The 16,949-nt window shown below is 39.0% G+C and overlaps 1 long non-coding RNA gene across 1 annotated transcript in view; it reads left to right on the top strand.

The window, feature by feature from the left end:
• The window catches only part of LOC140691319 (uncharacterized), a 30,623-nt gene extending 24,327 nt beyond the window's left edge, over positions 1-6,296 (top strand). Inside the window, exon 4 of the long non-coding RNA XR_012066931.1 lies at positions 6,021-6,296. This is a non-coding gene — a long non-coding RNA (uncharacterized lncRNA). The remainder of the gene's footprint in view (positions 1-6,020) is intronic.
• Positions 6,297-16,949: the final 10,653 nt, after the last annotated feature.

Below are 16,949 nucleotides of genomic sequence, written 5' to 3'. Positions count from 1 at the left end.
CCCCAAAGCCTCCTCCGGAGCCATAAAACCATGAATAAGAGGAATTAGCAAACAGAAAACCTATGATTTTAGAGTATCTGGGGTAAATGGGGATATAATTAGGCTGGCGCTGGTTTACAATTAGAAGAGGGATTGTATCTGCCTTTGCTCACTATCTACCAAGGTAACCTGGAGAAATATGACTAATTTGGAGGAGAATTATCACGTTAGCCCCTAGCTCGAGTTCAGCCTCTCTCTCCTCCAGCTGCGGTAACCCTCCAGGCCCCTTCTTACAGAGAAAGCACAGGCTGCCACCCCCGCTGCTCTGTAAATGCTCTCTTCAACCTGAAGGGGTTGTGCTCACAGCACAGTGCAATTTTCATTTAGAAATGGGCTTCCAATCGTGTTGACACACCTCATTAACTAAGCCCTACCTCTTAAGTCAGGGACTTTCACACAGGTGTTAAATACGAGAGGGGGAAAAAAACCTAACAAGTAAACGAAGAAAAGCTTTATTCTTCACCCAAATAAGTAAGGAAAGACAGCTTTCCTTCCGCCAAGTCCCTTGTACCATGTAATTCTAAGAGTTATTATTGTCGCTGCTCCTATTGTTTTATTTGATTTCGTTTTTCCTCCCTCTAGGGTAGAAAGTTGCATTCTTTGTAGATGAGAAGGGCTTGGCTCTCTAGCATTAGAGAAAAATTGCTCAATATCGTTTTTTCTCTCCATGGTTTCCACCACTGTGAGTTCTTTTCATTGTCAGGTGTGCCATTTGGAAGAATTCCGTTAAATTTATTTAAATGTTTTATTTTTATCAGCCTCTGCTGAGGGTATATTTGGCACTTTATTTTACTTATTGGTTTATCCGACGAGCTGTTTCTCGGTTGTCTGAGGGAGTATGTGGACTGTTAACTGTGGCAGGTGTTTAAGCGTTTGGCAGAGTTTGTCACTTGGAAGGGAACCAACCCAGCTTGGGCCACGTCCTGTGGTAGTAAATTTCAGCTCCACTGGCGGTTTCTACCGTTCGCCCATGATTTACACGTTAGGAAGCGCATCTAGGAGGTTCTGTTGAGTTAGATGACTCTGCCATCCTCAGAAATATTTAATGAATCAGTTCCCACTGTAAGAGTAGGCTGGAGACAATTGCTCGTCTACTTTTGCTCTTTCTCTTCCTGCTTCTTTCTAAGCCTCTTCCTGAGATTGAGAATCAGAATCACATCATAAGCCTGCTGTGGGCAATTAACATGGGACACTTGCTCTTTTTTTCTGGATATCTTTCTATGTTTCATGATTAGCTTTTGCTAAGAGCAGAAATGGGAGATAGGATGTTAGGAGGGAACAGGTACTGAAGAGGCTTTTATGTGACAAACGATACTGTCAAACATCACCAGAAAAAAACACGGCTGCAGAATGGTGACAAGGCACAAGGACAGGAGAAGCACCAATGGCCACCACACATAACGGCATACATTTCAGTTTCCTTAATTCTTTATTCACAGGTGATGGTTCTGCAAAGCACAGTCCCAATGCTATTTGGGTAAATTGATAGTTTTTAGAGCCAGGGAGTTTTTCTTAGTAAACTCAGTGTCTGATATCATGGAATTGTTTTTCTTTTAGCTCTTCTTCTGTGTCCTTTTCACTTGACCTATTTGTGAACTGTAATCTTGCTTCATTCCAATCACTGACTGTCTCTGATGGTGTTTCCAGAGATGACTCTGCTTTTGTTTGCACCACCTCCTCTAAAACAAGCAGCAGCCAGCCCACTGTCTGAAACACATACCCTGTTCTATTCAAAAACATTTTCTATGATTCAGGAATTGTGTTCAAGTCTTTGTTTGCTCACTGAAGACATGCGGATAGCACAATAATCCTAGTCAGTCTCAAATTGTGTTCTGGAAAAAACGCCCTAGTGCCGTGTTACCTAAGCCTGAATAACCATAAGAATCACCTTAAAAATGTAGATTCTAGCTTGAAACTAGATGAATGTGGATCATAATCTCCAGGGAGAGAAGCCCAGGAATCTGGAATTTTGACAAAAGCTGACTCTTACTATCAGACAGGTTTGGGAAGCACCTTTCCTGGGTCTAAGAACCAAGGGGAAGAAAATGGTCCATGAAGACAGGTGATTACGGGCTTAAGTCTCTGCTTTATCAGGTCCTGATTATGTGGCCTCGGCCAGTAAACTCCTTGGAGCCTCATTTTTCTAATCTGTAGATTAAGGATAATACTATTAGGGCCTGATATTAAAAATATTCAACAGCCAGAATGGCATGGTAGCCACCGATCAGAATCAACACTGGCCAGAGAACTGTGCCAGGCATCAACTCTTTAATTCCTGGATCATGGGGCGGGCAGGTGGTGGCAAGAGAGCCTGGGGAGCGGGGGAGTCAGGCGGGAGGCACGTGGAAGACATACTAACCCATGAGAAAGGACTACAATATTTCCATAATCAGGAAGATGATGTTTGTGTGCCTGTCAAAAGGCTGGCAGCTCTGTATAAATTAAAAGATGGTTGTGAATATTAAAATAATGCTTAACATCACAGTGCCTCATTCCATGGAAGTATTCAACAAATAGAAGTTACTATTATCATTCATGCTTTTTATTACTTATTGCACACAGCATACTTGTGGAACCGAACCAGAGCAGACAAGGTCAGGGCCAAGGGTCCATAGCCACTCCCAGAGCTTTTAGAATAGGATTGTAACCACATTATTGATCTAGCCGTGAGAAGGCAAGGATGTGAATATAGAAAAGGAATCTGAAATTGGGGGAAAAAACAGCTTGGATATGAAGAACCGACATTAGAGGAAATCTCAAGTGTCATCTTAAGCAGAGACAGCAAGTAGTTACGGGGTGTACAGAAACCGCATCCCTAGAGAGAGAACTGCAAAAATCCAAAGAGATGGTATTCAGATATTCAGTAGAAGATGTCAAGAACCTAGCTGCAGGGATGGGGCGTGAATTAGCTGAAGGACTAGCTGATGAAGACGGCTCAGGGACCAGAATCCAGCTCCGGAGAAACTTGTTTGCACGAGTCACAGGGTCATGATAGCAAACAAACTGATTTAACATAGAGTTAAAACTTTAAGACGAGCCCTTAAATTCCCTCTGCGTAAGGACTTGGCTGGTTTCACTGTATTGGGCAAGTCTTAGCCTCCAGATGAAGGCCAAGTGGACAATTTCCCAAGCAATACTCTGAACCGCATGATAAGAGATAAGTGCATTACTGCAAACTCCAGAGAAATACTGAGAAAGATGTGGGTGAGAGACTATGGCGATGATTTGCAGAGGGGCGGGCTGGGAAAAAGAGAGCTCAGCAGGCAAGAAAAATGTCCTTTGGAGACCTGCCAGTCTCTTTCCTCCCACACTCACCACCTCTCCCTGCCTTTAGCCCATTTTTCTCTCATCCATTGACATTTGCTCCCCAAATAATGCAATTGTGGAAGCATCTCTCCATTGCCCTAGGAAAGTGTCATATACATGTATTAAAGGGAAACAGAGCTATTTGTAGAAAGCTTAACTTTTTTTAAAAAAAAGGAAAATACTACTCTTAAGGTAGTGACAGCAGTGTGGCCTGCAACCCTGTCATTGAGCTACTGCCGGAAGGAAGATTCCAGCTTTTGGCACTTCCGTGGGGCTGGGAAGGACATCGGAGCTGAAACTGAGAAAACCTCATGTTTTGTAACTCACAGCAATATTGATTATTCTCTGCAGGCTTCTGTGGGAACAGAATGATTGTAGCAAGAAGGCTGGCCGGGGGCAAATAGAAAGGGGGTTACCAAGTTGTTCAGGAAGCGCCAGGGAGGGGGCCTCTGGGTCCCTGACAGCCTTTTGCAGCCGCCTCTTCCTCCGTTAACCTCTGGCCAGGGTTGATGTGGGGCAATGAGAAACATTTTTCATTCCCTTATTAGCAAACTCCAAAGGGAAGTCTTATCCAGCTGCCTCTTGGTTGCTCTCGTTTCTAAATTTTGAGTTGGTGACTAGACTGACTTACAAGGTGGGTGCCTTGTACTCCGTGACTTAAAAAATGCCTATTTATTTATATCTTTAAGTAAGTTTCTTTAGGCACCTATTGTTCTAAGAACTGTCACAGGTAAGCTGAAGGGGGTGAGTTCGGGCTGGAAAGACAGTTTCTGTTTCTCGTGCTTAAATGAAATCCTTGACATGGTGAAACAGTACAGATCCATTACCATGGTCGACTGTGTCCTGTTCATATGTTTTTCCTATTGCATTATTCAGAATTAAGTTAAAAATTCTTTTTTATTGTGTCTTAATGTTTCTGGGATGTGGACAGATCAATATTTCTAGCCTGTGCTCACACACATTTGCTTTGAAAGAAATAGCACTTAAGGACTGTCAGTCAAGGCGGTTGTAAGAAACATGGAACTCTTTAAGAATTACTCTGCCTCCTCCTCACATCTAAATATAGCCAGCTGGTTGGAATGTCTAGGGCAGATAGCTAAGCTGTGCTTTAAAAACGGTACACTTGCAGAGAATCTCTGCAAATAAAAAGCTCAATGTCTTATTACCTGCACATAGCAAATGTATAGTCTTTATTAAACTAAAAATGTATGTAATGATATGAATAAGGAATAGGTGCAAGAAAACGATCCAATTTCCTAAAGTCATTTGTATGCCAATATTACCGTATTATTTTGTTTTACTGGGCCCCTATGCCCAGGTTGGGAAAGCACACTGGGCAGGGCGTGTGACGATGGGATTTCTAGCCTCTGTGTGGCCACCGCTTAACTGCGTGACCTTTAAAAACTACTGCTTTCATCTCTTCCTTCCCAAGGTCTGAATCTCCTTTCAGACTGCAGGTTGAGGACTACATATTAAGAATTAACTGTGCATTTTAAGACTTACTTGGTGTGCCTCTGTGAGAAGTTGGAGTGCATATCCATACAGCTTGATGTAGAAGAAATCCTCCTTTAGCACTCAGACTGGGTTGCCTCATTAAGATCTGTTGACTATTCCTGAAAGTAAATAAAAGCAAAACCATTCCTCTGGTATCTAATATACTAATAACGTAACAGCTATTTATCCCTTGACTGTTTACCTTAGGTTCATCGCTGCGCTGGGTGTGCAGGCACTCAGGCTTCTCCCTATACGAGTTTCCATTTACCTACCACCTAATTTATATTTGCATCGCGGTGTTTGGATTCTTCCGGCACATTCTGGCCAGGAGTGCCAATAAGGGAATCATACGGCGCCCTGATATCCCTGATTAGATCTGTGTCAGTGTCGTTGAGGTCGTATCAGCAGACGGAACAATGGACTGTACCATCAAATTAGCACAATTTTGCAGCACCGCCTGGCAGAAGCTCACACTTCATCCAAGAGGTTATTCAACCCTATCCAATATGATTACTCTATAAATATTTGCCCAAGCTCAGCACCAGCCGTTATGTCACTAATCACACACAGGTTTGTTATAGCGAAGACCCCCGGTGTCAGCAATTTGAAAAACAAAGCTAATTAGTTTTGATTTAGGGGTGGGAAGACTTATTAAGTTGAAAGTGGAGTGTTCGCGTAGTACAGCGGCTATTTAGAGCACACAGGAATGTGAAGGAGATTCACTACTGTTTGCACAGGATTTTGAGAAGGAAGAGAAGGACTGCGAGGCTAAGAACACAGGCGTGTGCGACAGTGAGCAGCAACAACCGGGGACGGCTGGGGCTGGGGGGCACTAGAACAACCCCCTGAAAATACTATCATTTTGCATTAAGTAGCCGTGTGCTTTCTATACAACCAGCTTTCGGATAAGTCACTGGTTTCTACCTCCAGACAGATTACTGCTCCTAAACTCCTCCACAGAGAATTCCCAACAACAGGGTTGACCCGTATGGTTTGATTTGAACGAAGGGGCACAAATGAACCCCTTACCCTTACATCTGTGAGCTACCAGTCTATTGTTCTTGAGGGTTTTAGGATTAAAAGTGTATGGTCTCTGCATCCTTTATCAAATGTTTTGAATTGGAAAAAAAAAAAACATAGATCTTTATTAGCACCAAATAATGCAGTGCTATTCATTCCAGGTTTTGAAAGTCACTATTGTTCAACAGAAAGACCTCTACTGAGACACTGAAGAAGAGAGCTAGCATTGATTGAGCCCTTAAATTGGACCACGCACTGTGCTCCCTTCTTTAATATGCTCTTATTTAATTTAACGCTCACACCAAGTTTACTTGGGAGATCTCATAATTTTCTCTTCGAAGATGAGGAAACTGAGACCCTGCGGGGTTAAATGACTTAGCTCCGGGCATCTCACCCTGTCTCCCATCGGCAACCAGGTTGTTCTGCTCATAGTTGGATCTCGGGTAAGTTGTTCTCTTCTCTGGGGTCACTTGTGAAGTAAGAGGAATGGGTGAGGTCACTGGTCTCTCAACTTTTTAAATTTTTTTATGTTACTGTCCTATTAGTTAAAAAAAATCTTTCAGCATTTACCCTCTAATACATGTTTATTGTAAGTCATATAGATGCTATTGTGAAGCCATTCGCTAAATAATGAGCTTATTTCTTTCTTAAAGTTTACAGTAAACATATAAATCCTTAAAAAAATTTAAGTAAAAAGAAAAAATATATATCCTAATATTTTCTCTCAAGAATGAATCAAGGTGTCAAGATTCCCGTGCACTCTACTTTGTAAATTATGGGACTAAGTGATCTTTTAGTTGCATTTGAGTTGGGCATTCTGATACTTGCAAATAAAAAGTTCTAACACATATATAGAGAGAAGTGAGGCAGGAAAGGAGCCCAAACTTTTTGAGATTAACCTCAGGTCGTAGGCAGCTACCATGATTTTTCACAAAGAGACGGTGGCCACTGACTACTAGATCAGAGAAATTGTTGTAGACATTGTCATGTATTTTTAGGTTCAAAGAAAAGCTTGGCTGATCTCTTCTGCTGCATAAATTATTGCCTACCTCTTGGTTTTACCTAAGGCTCACTTAATCACCAACAAATAAGGAGAAGGATGTCGCCACCCATCCATTAGATCAAAACTAGAAATTTTGAAGGATTTGTGACTCTAATTATTTTAGTATACTCTATAAAATAATGCACCTTAAGCTCCAGCCAAAAGGACTTTCATGAGTCCTCTGTACAAACATTTTACTTTTTTCTCAATCCTGGTCAATCTTGCTGTTTTTCAGACTATGCTTTTGCTACATGGTCCCCCTCCTAACTGCCTATCTGAGGGTACCAAGAAGGGCTGCCTTCCTCAGAAGCATTTCCCTGTTTATTCTCACCTTCATTGATCTTTCTTTTTCTAAACCACCCAAGCTGGTATGGCCTGTTCTGCTCATTTCAGCAGTTAGTCATTTGTTGTCTTACATCATTACCTTGTAGGCTCTTGTCCGGGAAAGAAAAAGAGAGCGATGTACCACTCCAATTTATTATTCTTAGAAGACTGAGATAGAACGTACTCAAGGATTTTCCCTCTGGGTTGGGCAAGAAAGAGAAAACAGAATAGGGGAAGATCCAGATGTGCTGCTCAACCTGGGGCGGTAAATTTAGAGACAGGCACGTGGAGGCTGAGGTGCTTTCAGCTGCAAAATCAGGCCAAAGGTGAAACAGACAGAGGAGACGTCAGTACTTTCAGGTTCAAACACATCTTCACTGTCTGTGAAAAGAAGAGCAACGTTGTAACGAGCACATGGTGTGATAACACGCCAGGCAGTGAGAACAAGCCCGGGGAAGTCAGGAAACAGCCATTGGGTGATAGATGTTCATGGCAGGGAAGCCTTCTCTGGGGTCTGAAATGAAAACAAGACTTTAGACACTGAAGGCTAAGGTGGAAGCAGAGGGTAGAGACTCTCCAATTCCAACTGGATGTATGTCACAATCTGGAGTTAGGTCAGAGAAGAGAAACACTCTGAAATAATCCCAAATAAGAGTAACTGCCAGAACCTTAGACTTAGGAGATGTAGGTTCTAGTTACTAGCTGAGTGATCTTGGACAGGCATTTATAACTTCTCTGTGCCTCAGTTTCCTCTCTGATAAAATGAGAGGGTTGGACTCGATGAATCCTGAGGTTCAAAGGGGGTGATTCAGGGATTTTTCTAACCAAGGAAGTGTCTATTTGCTCCAAACACTAAAGATTTTAGACTGCCTGCTTCGCTTACTGAAGATCTTAAACCACCTGAGAAACCTGCACCTTGCTGTAAAATGATTTTAAATATGAAGATTCCATGTAAGATTTCGTCTGAAAACAGAATTCTACTGAAAAAATTAGTTTGCAAACAACTTGAAAGATGTTACTAGAGTCTGTTTTCATTATATACTAAGATTATTTATCCTTCCAGAAAATAACTCTGGATGGTAAGTGATTTATGTTTCATTGATCTCATTCGAGTGTATCTTGTGAAAAAAAGGGCCTAAAGTCCCTTTGGCGAAGGATGTGATCAACTATTTGGATTTCTGATCAAATAAATATATTATTGTATTTTTTATTAAAAGGTAATACATGTTCTGATGGACACTTTCAAAAGTAAAGAGAAGTATAAGGAAGAAAACGGAAATCATATGAATGCCTTTAAGCCAAAGAAAACAATTTTCACCGTTTTGTTTATTTCCTTCTAGTCTTTTGGTGTTTGTGCGTGCATGCGCACATGAACATTGTTTTTCAACAAATGTAAGGTCCTATATTTATATACTGTATATTTAAAGGTGAGTAAGAATAGTCCAGTGGGAGTGTTAAAATATTACAAAAGTAATCAAATTACGGGATAATGCTTGCAAATCAAAACTACGGCACAGTATCACCTCATACCAGTCAGAATGGCCATCATTAAAAAGTCCACAACTGATAAATGCTGGAGAGGGTGTGGAGAAAAGGAAATCCTCCTACACTGTTGGTGGGAATGTAATTTGGTACCACTATGGAAAACATTGGAAATTTCTCAAAACACTAAACATAGAATTACCGTGTGATCCAGCAATCTCACTCCTGGGACTATATTCAGAGAAGACTCTATTTTGAAAAGATTTATGCACCCCAATGTTCATAGCAGCCTTATTTACAATAGGCAAGACAACATGGAAGTAATCTAAATGTCCATCGACAGATGACTGGATAAAGAAGTTGTGGTGTATTTATACAGTGGAATACTACTCAGCCATAAAAAAGAATGAAATAATGCTATTTGTAGCAGCATGGATGGACCTAAAAATGAACTTATTTACAAAACAGAAACAGATTCACAGACATAGATAATAAACTTATGGTTACCAGGCTGGGTAGGGGAAGGTGTGGGGAGGGATAAAATAGGAGTTCAGGATTTATATATACTAACTACTATATATAAAATAGATAAAACAACAATGTCCTGCTATACAGCACAGGGAATTCTATTCAATATCTTATAACAGCCTTTAATGAAAAAGAATAGGAAAGGGAATATATATATATATATAACAGAATCACTATACTGTTTACCAGAAACTAACACAACATTGTAAATTGACTCTACTTCAATTAAAAAATTAAAAAAACAAGGTAATGTAAACATGCCATAAAGAAGGTAAATATCATTTGCTACAAAATGTCAGCAGAGAATGAAATCAGTTTTCACTGGGTAAAAGCTTCAGAATTAAGAAAAAAGAGGCTCTCCGGATTTTAGAGACTGTTGTGAGGGAAGATATTCTCAAATAAGACACCAGGGGAGAGAGTGTAGCAACGGAACAGGTGGAACGTGTGTTGATGGCCAATCCCAGAGTTAGCATCCCACCCAGACCCCTCCCCCGGGCTCTGCTTTCTCTGCCTGGCTTGGAATTTCCTATCCTGGCATATCTCGTTTTAGTGCGCTTTGCAAATACTACACTTTTTACAAATCTATGAAGGTTTGTGGCAACCTGGTATTAAGCAAGTCTATCAGCACCATTTTTCCATCAGCATTTGCTCGCTTCATGTCTCTGTGTCACATTTGAATACTTCTCACAATATTTTAAAGTCTCCACTAGCAAAAAGGTTACAACCAGCTGAAGGCTCATAGGATGCTTAGCACTTTTTAGCAATCAAGTATTTTTCACTTTCGGTTTGTACATTTTTATTTTAGACATAATGCTATTGCACACTTAAAAGACTACAGTATAGTATAAACATAATTTTTTCTAAATTTTTAAATTTTTATTTCTTATTAAACTATAGTCCATTGCAACTGGTCAATTTCTCATGCACAGCACAATGTCCCAGCCATATATATATATACACATATATATATGTATACATATATGTGCATGTGTGTGTATATATATATACACACACATACATTCATTTTCATACTGTTTTTCATTAAAGGTTATTACAAGATATTGAATATACTTTCTTGTGCTATACAGAAGAAATTTGGTTTTATCTGTTTTTACATATAGTGGTTATCATTTGCAAATCTCAAACTCCCAAATTTATCCCTTCTCACCCCCTTACCCCAGTAACCATAAGATTGTTTACTATGTCTGTGAGTCTGTTTCTGTTTCGTAGATGAGTTCATTAGTGTGCTCTTTTTTCTTTTCTTTTCCTTTTTTGTAGATCCCACATGTGAGTGATAACATATGGTATTTCTTGGCTTACTTCACTTAGAATGACGATCTCCAGGTCCATCCACGTTGCTGTGAATGGCATTATTTTATTCTTTTTTATTGCTGAGTAGTAGTTCATTGTACAAAAATGCCACACAACTTCTTTATCCAGTCATCTGTTGATTGATGTTTATCTTGCTTCCATGTCTTGGCTATTGTATATAGTGCTGCTATGAACATTGGGGTGCGTGTATCTTTTTGGATTAGAGTTCCCTCCAAGTATATGACTAGGAGTGGGACCGCTGGATGATATGCTAAGTCTGTTTTTAGTTTTTTGAGGAATCTCCATACTGTTTTCCATAATGGCTGCACTAAATTGCATTCCCACCAACAGTGAAGGAGGGTTTCCTTTTCTCTACACCCCCTCAGTTTCTAGCAGAAAAGTGGCTTGATCAGGGCTGTACTTCAACAGGCAGTGCTGGGTAGGCTCTACTGGTGGGGAAAGAGGCCCAAATTGGAGAATCCAGTTAAAAACTTGTGGCGGTATTTCTATAGTCGCTAGAAAGGTATCCTCTGAAGGGAACCTGAAATAATTCTCTAAGTTATCCTATAGCCTGGGTGAAGAATTTCCTTTGTTCTGGACAGTTTGTTATTTCTCATGTGGTTTTCCACCTAGGAAGGGAGCACTTTGTAAAGAAGATATGAATAATCTGATCAATAGAAAGGCACAACTCTCTTTTTTAACTTAAAAATTGGAATTCTAATTTATAGACCATAAATAATACATCTACTAGTATGAATTCATTTTGGAGAGACTGAACACTCGCCTGGGCCAATAAAAAAGAAATATTTAAAATATTTTAACATTAAATTAAATACTTAAATGTAAAATATTTAAGACCGAGGCATCTGTGTGGCGTCTTAGTCAGCCATGTCCTGGCCCCCTCCCTGCCGCTCCGCTTTGGTTTTTAATTGCCATATGCCATTTCAAGGTCATTTCATCTCTGTTCTTCAGTCTCCTAATCTATATAGGAGATAGTACTTGTCTTCAAGTGTTGTTTTAAGAATCAAATTATCAGTTGAAGAAAAGACACTAGGGAAAAAAATGAAGTGTTATAAAAATTTAAAGGGATTAAAGGTCAACTTTATAAACACAAATTACTCAGCCTTATGTTCCTGATGGACTGTACCTCACTGTCCTGAAAGGGTAAAAGACATTTAATTTATATAAAATGTATGCCCCTGCCCATCAGTGTTTACTGCAATGTGCTCCATTCTTGGGTTTTTTTTTAAATGTTGAGAAACATTTGTGTTCGATTTATACTATTTCTAGGATAAAAATTTTCGTTGGTGTAGATTGGTAACTTCATGAAAGTGTTCTTGAATAATTGGGAAGATGGCCACCTGAGATAAACCAAATCAAATGTTCTCAGGCTGGGGTAAGTTGTCCTCTGCTCACCATGAAAACAGTCCTTCTTAATAACATTTAATAATCTCAGTGCCTGGGTCTCTCTTTCCTAGCACTGATGCCTTACTTCAGCCTTGCTTGAAAATTTGTACTGTTGCTACCACTGATATATCTGTTCTTGAAAGAAACAGGCTTTCGTTTCCAGGACTGTCAAATCAGGAGCCTTCACAGCAACACAGAGATTTAGTCTATTACTGCACATCATAGAACTCATGCCTGTAGCTTGAAAATAGAAGTCTTTGGTGTAGGCATTTGCTTGTTTGACAGTTCTGTTCTAAATTTTGAAACTAGTGGTAAAGTCCCCGTCTGACAATGGTGTACCAGCGCTTAGTCATGCAAAATAATTATTGTTCACGGTTCCTTAGCCGAAATCAATAGCTCCTTGCAAAACACAACATAATGCAGAGATCTAAAGTTACTAAGTCAAAAACAGAGAAAAAGAAGACTTTTACACAGGGTTGACAGGGAAAAAAAAGGAGGTTCTACAAGACTTGCTAAGTGACTCCTCTCAGCACATGGAAGGCGCTAATGTTTCTGAAAGAGCCTCTGTGATGGAAACAATGATAACTTTTATTAGTATATCCTGCTAATTGTTGTCAGTAAGCTTGTATGATGTCAAAGAGACAGAAGCAATTACAGAGCCAGCAAATTGCATCTACTGCCTGTTTTCTAAACTTGAAATGAGATGGGAAGCCCCATAAAAAAGACCCGCAGGACCCCCAGGGTGGGTCACTATTCTTCTGCGAGCACCATCCGGTTCCCTGGCCCAGGGGCTTTATCTCACTCTTTGCCTCTGAAACAGCTTACTTCTAGGAAAGTGGGACTTACCCCTAAAATTCTATTGGTTCCCTGAGCTAACTCCTGATTGGTACATTTATAGTACTTCATTTGCATGGAGCTCACTCCTGATTGGTCCATTTCTCTCACTCCTGATTGGTTATTTCTCTCCCTCCTGATTGGGCCATTTCTCCAAAGCCTGTTCCTAATTAGTCAACTTTTGTTATACCTCATTTGCATATGATGTTGCAAAGTGTAAACTGGCAGCCTATAAAAGCCTGTGTAAACCTACAGGTGGAGTCCAGAGTTTGAAGTGTTATCTTCTCTGGGCCCACTGGTGTAATAAACCTGAGTTCTCCAACCATCCAAGTGCTGCTTGGTTTCTTGCCAGGATCCAGGTTGCTGTCACAACTGAGCTGTAACACGTTTTTCTGCAACAGAAATGCTATTTTTAGGTTTGCTTCTGTGGATTTCAGTGTTTTAATATATATCCAACATATCACTGACATTAAAGGGATTGATTAAATTAATCTCAGTGTGTATATAACTAAGTTTTTGTGCCTGGAGTGTTGGGAGGTCTCCCCGGACCTAGAGTAGCATCCATGCATCAGTGTAGTCGTGCACACGGGAAAAGTCAACATTAATCCCACAACTGAAGAACTCTCTCTCCACGTTGCCAGAGATTCTTGGCAAGATTAGGTGTTGCTTCCTGACTGCTTGACTGAAAGGGATGATGTCCCTCTTAACCTTGGTGGACAATTGCACTTAAGAATATTCCTTTTCTGGGAATAACAAATAGCAATATCTATTGTTTCCTTGGAAGAAGGAGAAACACAGAAACAAACTAGGATTTCACAGACTCCTCTGTAATATATTTACCTACACGCTCCTTCAACACTTTCAATCCCACATTGAGCTCAAACTGATAAAGGAGTGTGTATAATTATTTTAGGTTTAGCTCATTGCCACCTCTCATAGACTTCATGAGTTTAAAAAAAAATAACTTGTTATTGAGGTTTAATTTGTATACAGTAAAGTGCACAGATTTTAAGTATATAGTTCAATGAGTTTTGACAAATGTATACGCTCATGTAACTAATATCTTGAACATTTTCATCACTCCAGAAAGTTTTCGTATGCTCCTTTTCAGCTAATCAGCACCTTCATTCCACCGGAAACAACCACGTTTCTTATTTCTATTATCACAGATGAGTTTTGCTTGTTTTTGAACTTCACATAAATGACATCATATAGTATGTAGTCTTTTGTGTCTTGTTTTTTTTTTTTTAACAAGACATAGTATTCGTCTCATAGTTTCTTTTAACATGGTACTGAGATTCACTCACAGTGCTATGTGTATCCATAGTTTATTACTGTTTTGTGTTGTGATGCATGAAGTATCTTTATATGAATATGCTAGTTTGTATTTCTATTCTTCTGTTGATGGACATTTAGATTTTCCCAGTTTTTGGCAATTATGAATAACTCAGTGAAGAGATTCTCAAACAGTCCTTTTTGTGTCTGTCTCTCCTCATTTCTCATAGGTGATACTTCAGAGTGGAAATGTTGATTTACAGCGTAGGTGTATGTTAATCTTTATAAGAAACTACAAGACAGTTTTCCTAGTGTGAATATTCCGTATTTTGCTCTCACAGGCAACATCTGAGAATCCCGTTTGCTTCACACCCTCGTCAGTATTTGATTTTGTCTGTCTTTTCAATTCTTGCCATTCTGATGTTTGGGAAGAAATAGCTCATTGTGATCTGACTGCGTATCTCTGAAGACTAGTCCCAGTGGGTACCTTTCTCTATACTGCTCAGCCATTCATATATCTTATTTTGTGAAGTGTCTGTTCAAATCTTTTGCATATTTTTCTATTGTTCATTGTCTTAATTATCACTATAGGTATTCTTTATATTTTGAACACAAGTTCTTTATTAGATAAATGTATTGAGAATATTTTCTCCCAAACTGTGGCTTGCCTGTTTATTTTCTTATAGATGTCTTTTGATGGGTAGAAGATCTTAACTTTGATGAAGTCCAATTTATTAATTTTTTTCTCTTATAGAGAATGCTTTTTGTGTCTGATCGAAGAAATCTTTGCCTATTACAAGGTCATGAAGATATTCCCCTATGTTTTATTCTAGAAGTTTTACAGTATTAGTTTCTAGGTCTAATCATGAATTATTTTCTTGTGTATGCTATGAGCTGGAGTTTGAAGATGATTTTTTTCTTTTCTTTTTTGTGTATGTATGTGTATATATATATATATATATATATATATATATATATATTATTAAAGTACACTCAGTTTACAACATTGTGTCAATTTCTGGTGTGCAGCACGATGCTTCAGTCTTACGGCTAACCAATTGTTCCAGCTCCATTCATTCAAAACTTGCCTTTCTCTATTGAATTGCTTCAGAATCTTTGTTGAAAATCAGTTGGCCAGTTGAGTGTGATTCTATTTCTGGATTCTATTCTGTTCTCTTGACCTGCTTGTTTAGCCTAACCCTTTACCATATTCTCTTCACTAGCTTCCTGAGTTTTCTCATTATTTGCTCCTGTCCCTCTCATTGTGGCTACTTTTAACTCCAGGAAGTATTAGGTTCACAATTTATTTCAGAAGTTAGTACAACTTCTGAATTCATCTGGATCTCAGAGTGTCTATAAAACAGGAAAAATAAGAACTCCCTTTTATTCAAAACTAGAGTGAGATATCACCTCACACCAGTCAGAATGGCCATCATTAAAAAGTCCACAAATGATGAATGCTGAAGAGGGTGTGGAGAAAAGGGTGCCCTCCTACACTGTTGATGGGAATGTAATTTGGTGCAGCCACTATGGACAATAGTATGGAAATTTCTTTAGAAAACTAAAAATAGAGTTATTATATGATCCAGCAATCCCACTCCCAGGCATATATCTAGAGGAAACTCTATTTTGAAAAAATATGTGTACTCCAATGTTTAAAGCAGCACTATTTACAATAGTTAAGACATGGAAGCAACCTAAATGTCTACTGACAGAAGATTGAATAAAGAAGTTGTTACACACACACACACACACACACACACACACACACACACACACACACACACACACACTGGAATACTACTCAGCCATAAAAAATAATAATGCCATTCGCAGCAACATGGATGGACCTAGAGATTATCAGACAGAGAAAGACAAATATCATACAACATCACTTACATGTGAAATCTAAGAAAAATAATACAAATGGGCTTATTTACAAAATGGAAACAGATTCACAGACATACAAAACAAACTTACAGTTACCAAAGGAGAAAGGGGGGAGGGATAAATTAGGAGTCTGGGATTAGCAGACACAAACAACTATATATTATATGGACAACAAGGTCCTACTGTATAACACAGATAACTATATTCAATCATATAATAACCTATAATGAAAAAAAATACATGTATAACTGAATCACTATGCTGTATACCAGAAACTAACACAATACTATAAATCAACTGTATTTCAACAAAAATAAGAACTCCCTTTTAGGGCTGTTGGGAGAGATAAACAATCTAGTATACTTTAAAAAGTATAGTATAATTCTGAAATAATATTTGTATGCTCAGAATGTTGCTAATTTTTATTTCACTTTTTGCTTCCCTTAATCTTAAGACTTGTTCTCATATCTCTTTACCGAATCCTCCAAGAAGGGTATATACCTTTAGTTTCAGATTGTGGGCATTTATTTCATGGATTTAGGAAAAATAAAGATCTAAAATAATTAAAAGGAGTGATGGGAACCTGATTCCTTCCCACTTACAGGAAGCCTAGCCTAGTGGTGATAGCAGTCCTTTCTGATATTTCTTATTTGTTTCTTAAAAGGCAAGAATTATGAGACTTCTAATGCCTCGTTCTTCCAGATCTTTCTGATTTGATCTCCCTTATTTATTGTGGCAGCTACTCTTTGCTGAATGACCTTTGCTCTCCCCACCCCAGATCACTGACATTTGAAACCATTTGAATATTTAGTATGGAATTCCTTGTCCTGAACCTGGATTGAGTTTCCCTGAGAGATTTCATTATAGGCTTACAGCGGTGGGGAGCGGAAGGGTTCAGAGTCTGAAGCCTTCCATTTATCACCCAAACTGAAACAAGCTGAATAATAACTCTTTCTCTTCCTCACTCATCAAACAGCATATAACCAACGTGAGTAAA

Source organism: Vicugna pacos, chromosome 34 (assembly GCF_048564905.1).
Source record: "Vicugna pacos chromosome 34, VicPac4, whole genome shotgun sequence".
In the NCBI taxonomy this organism is placed as follows: Eukaryota; Metazoa; Chordata; class Mammalia; order Artiodactyla; family Camelidae; genus Vicugna; species Vicugna pacos.
This window is presented reverse-complemented; position numbering and strand designations above follow the sequence as displayed.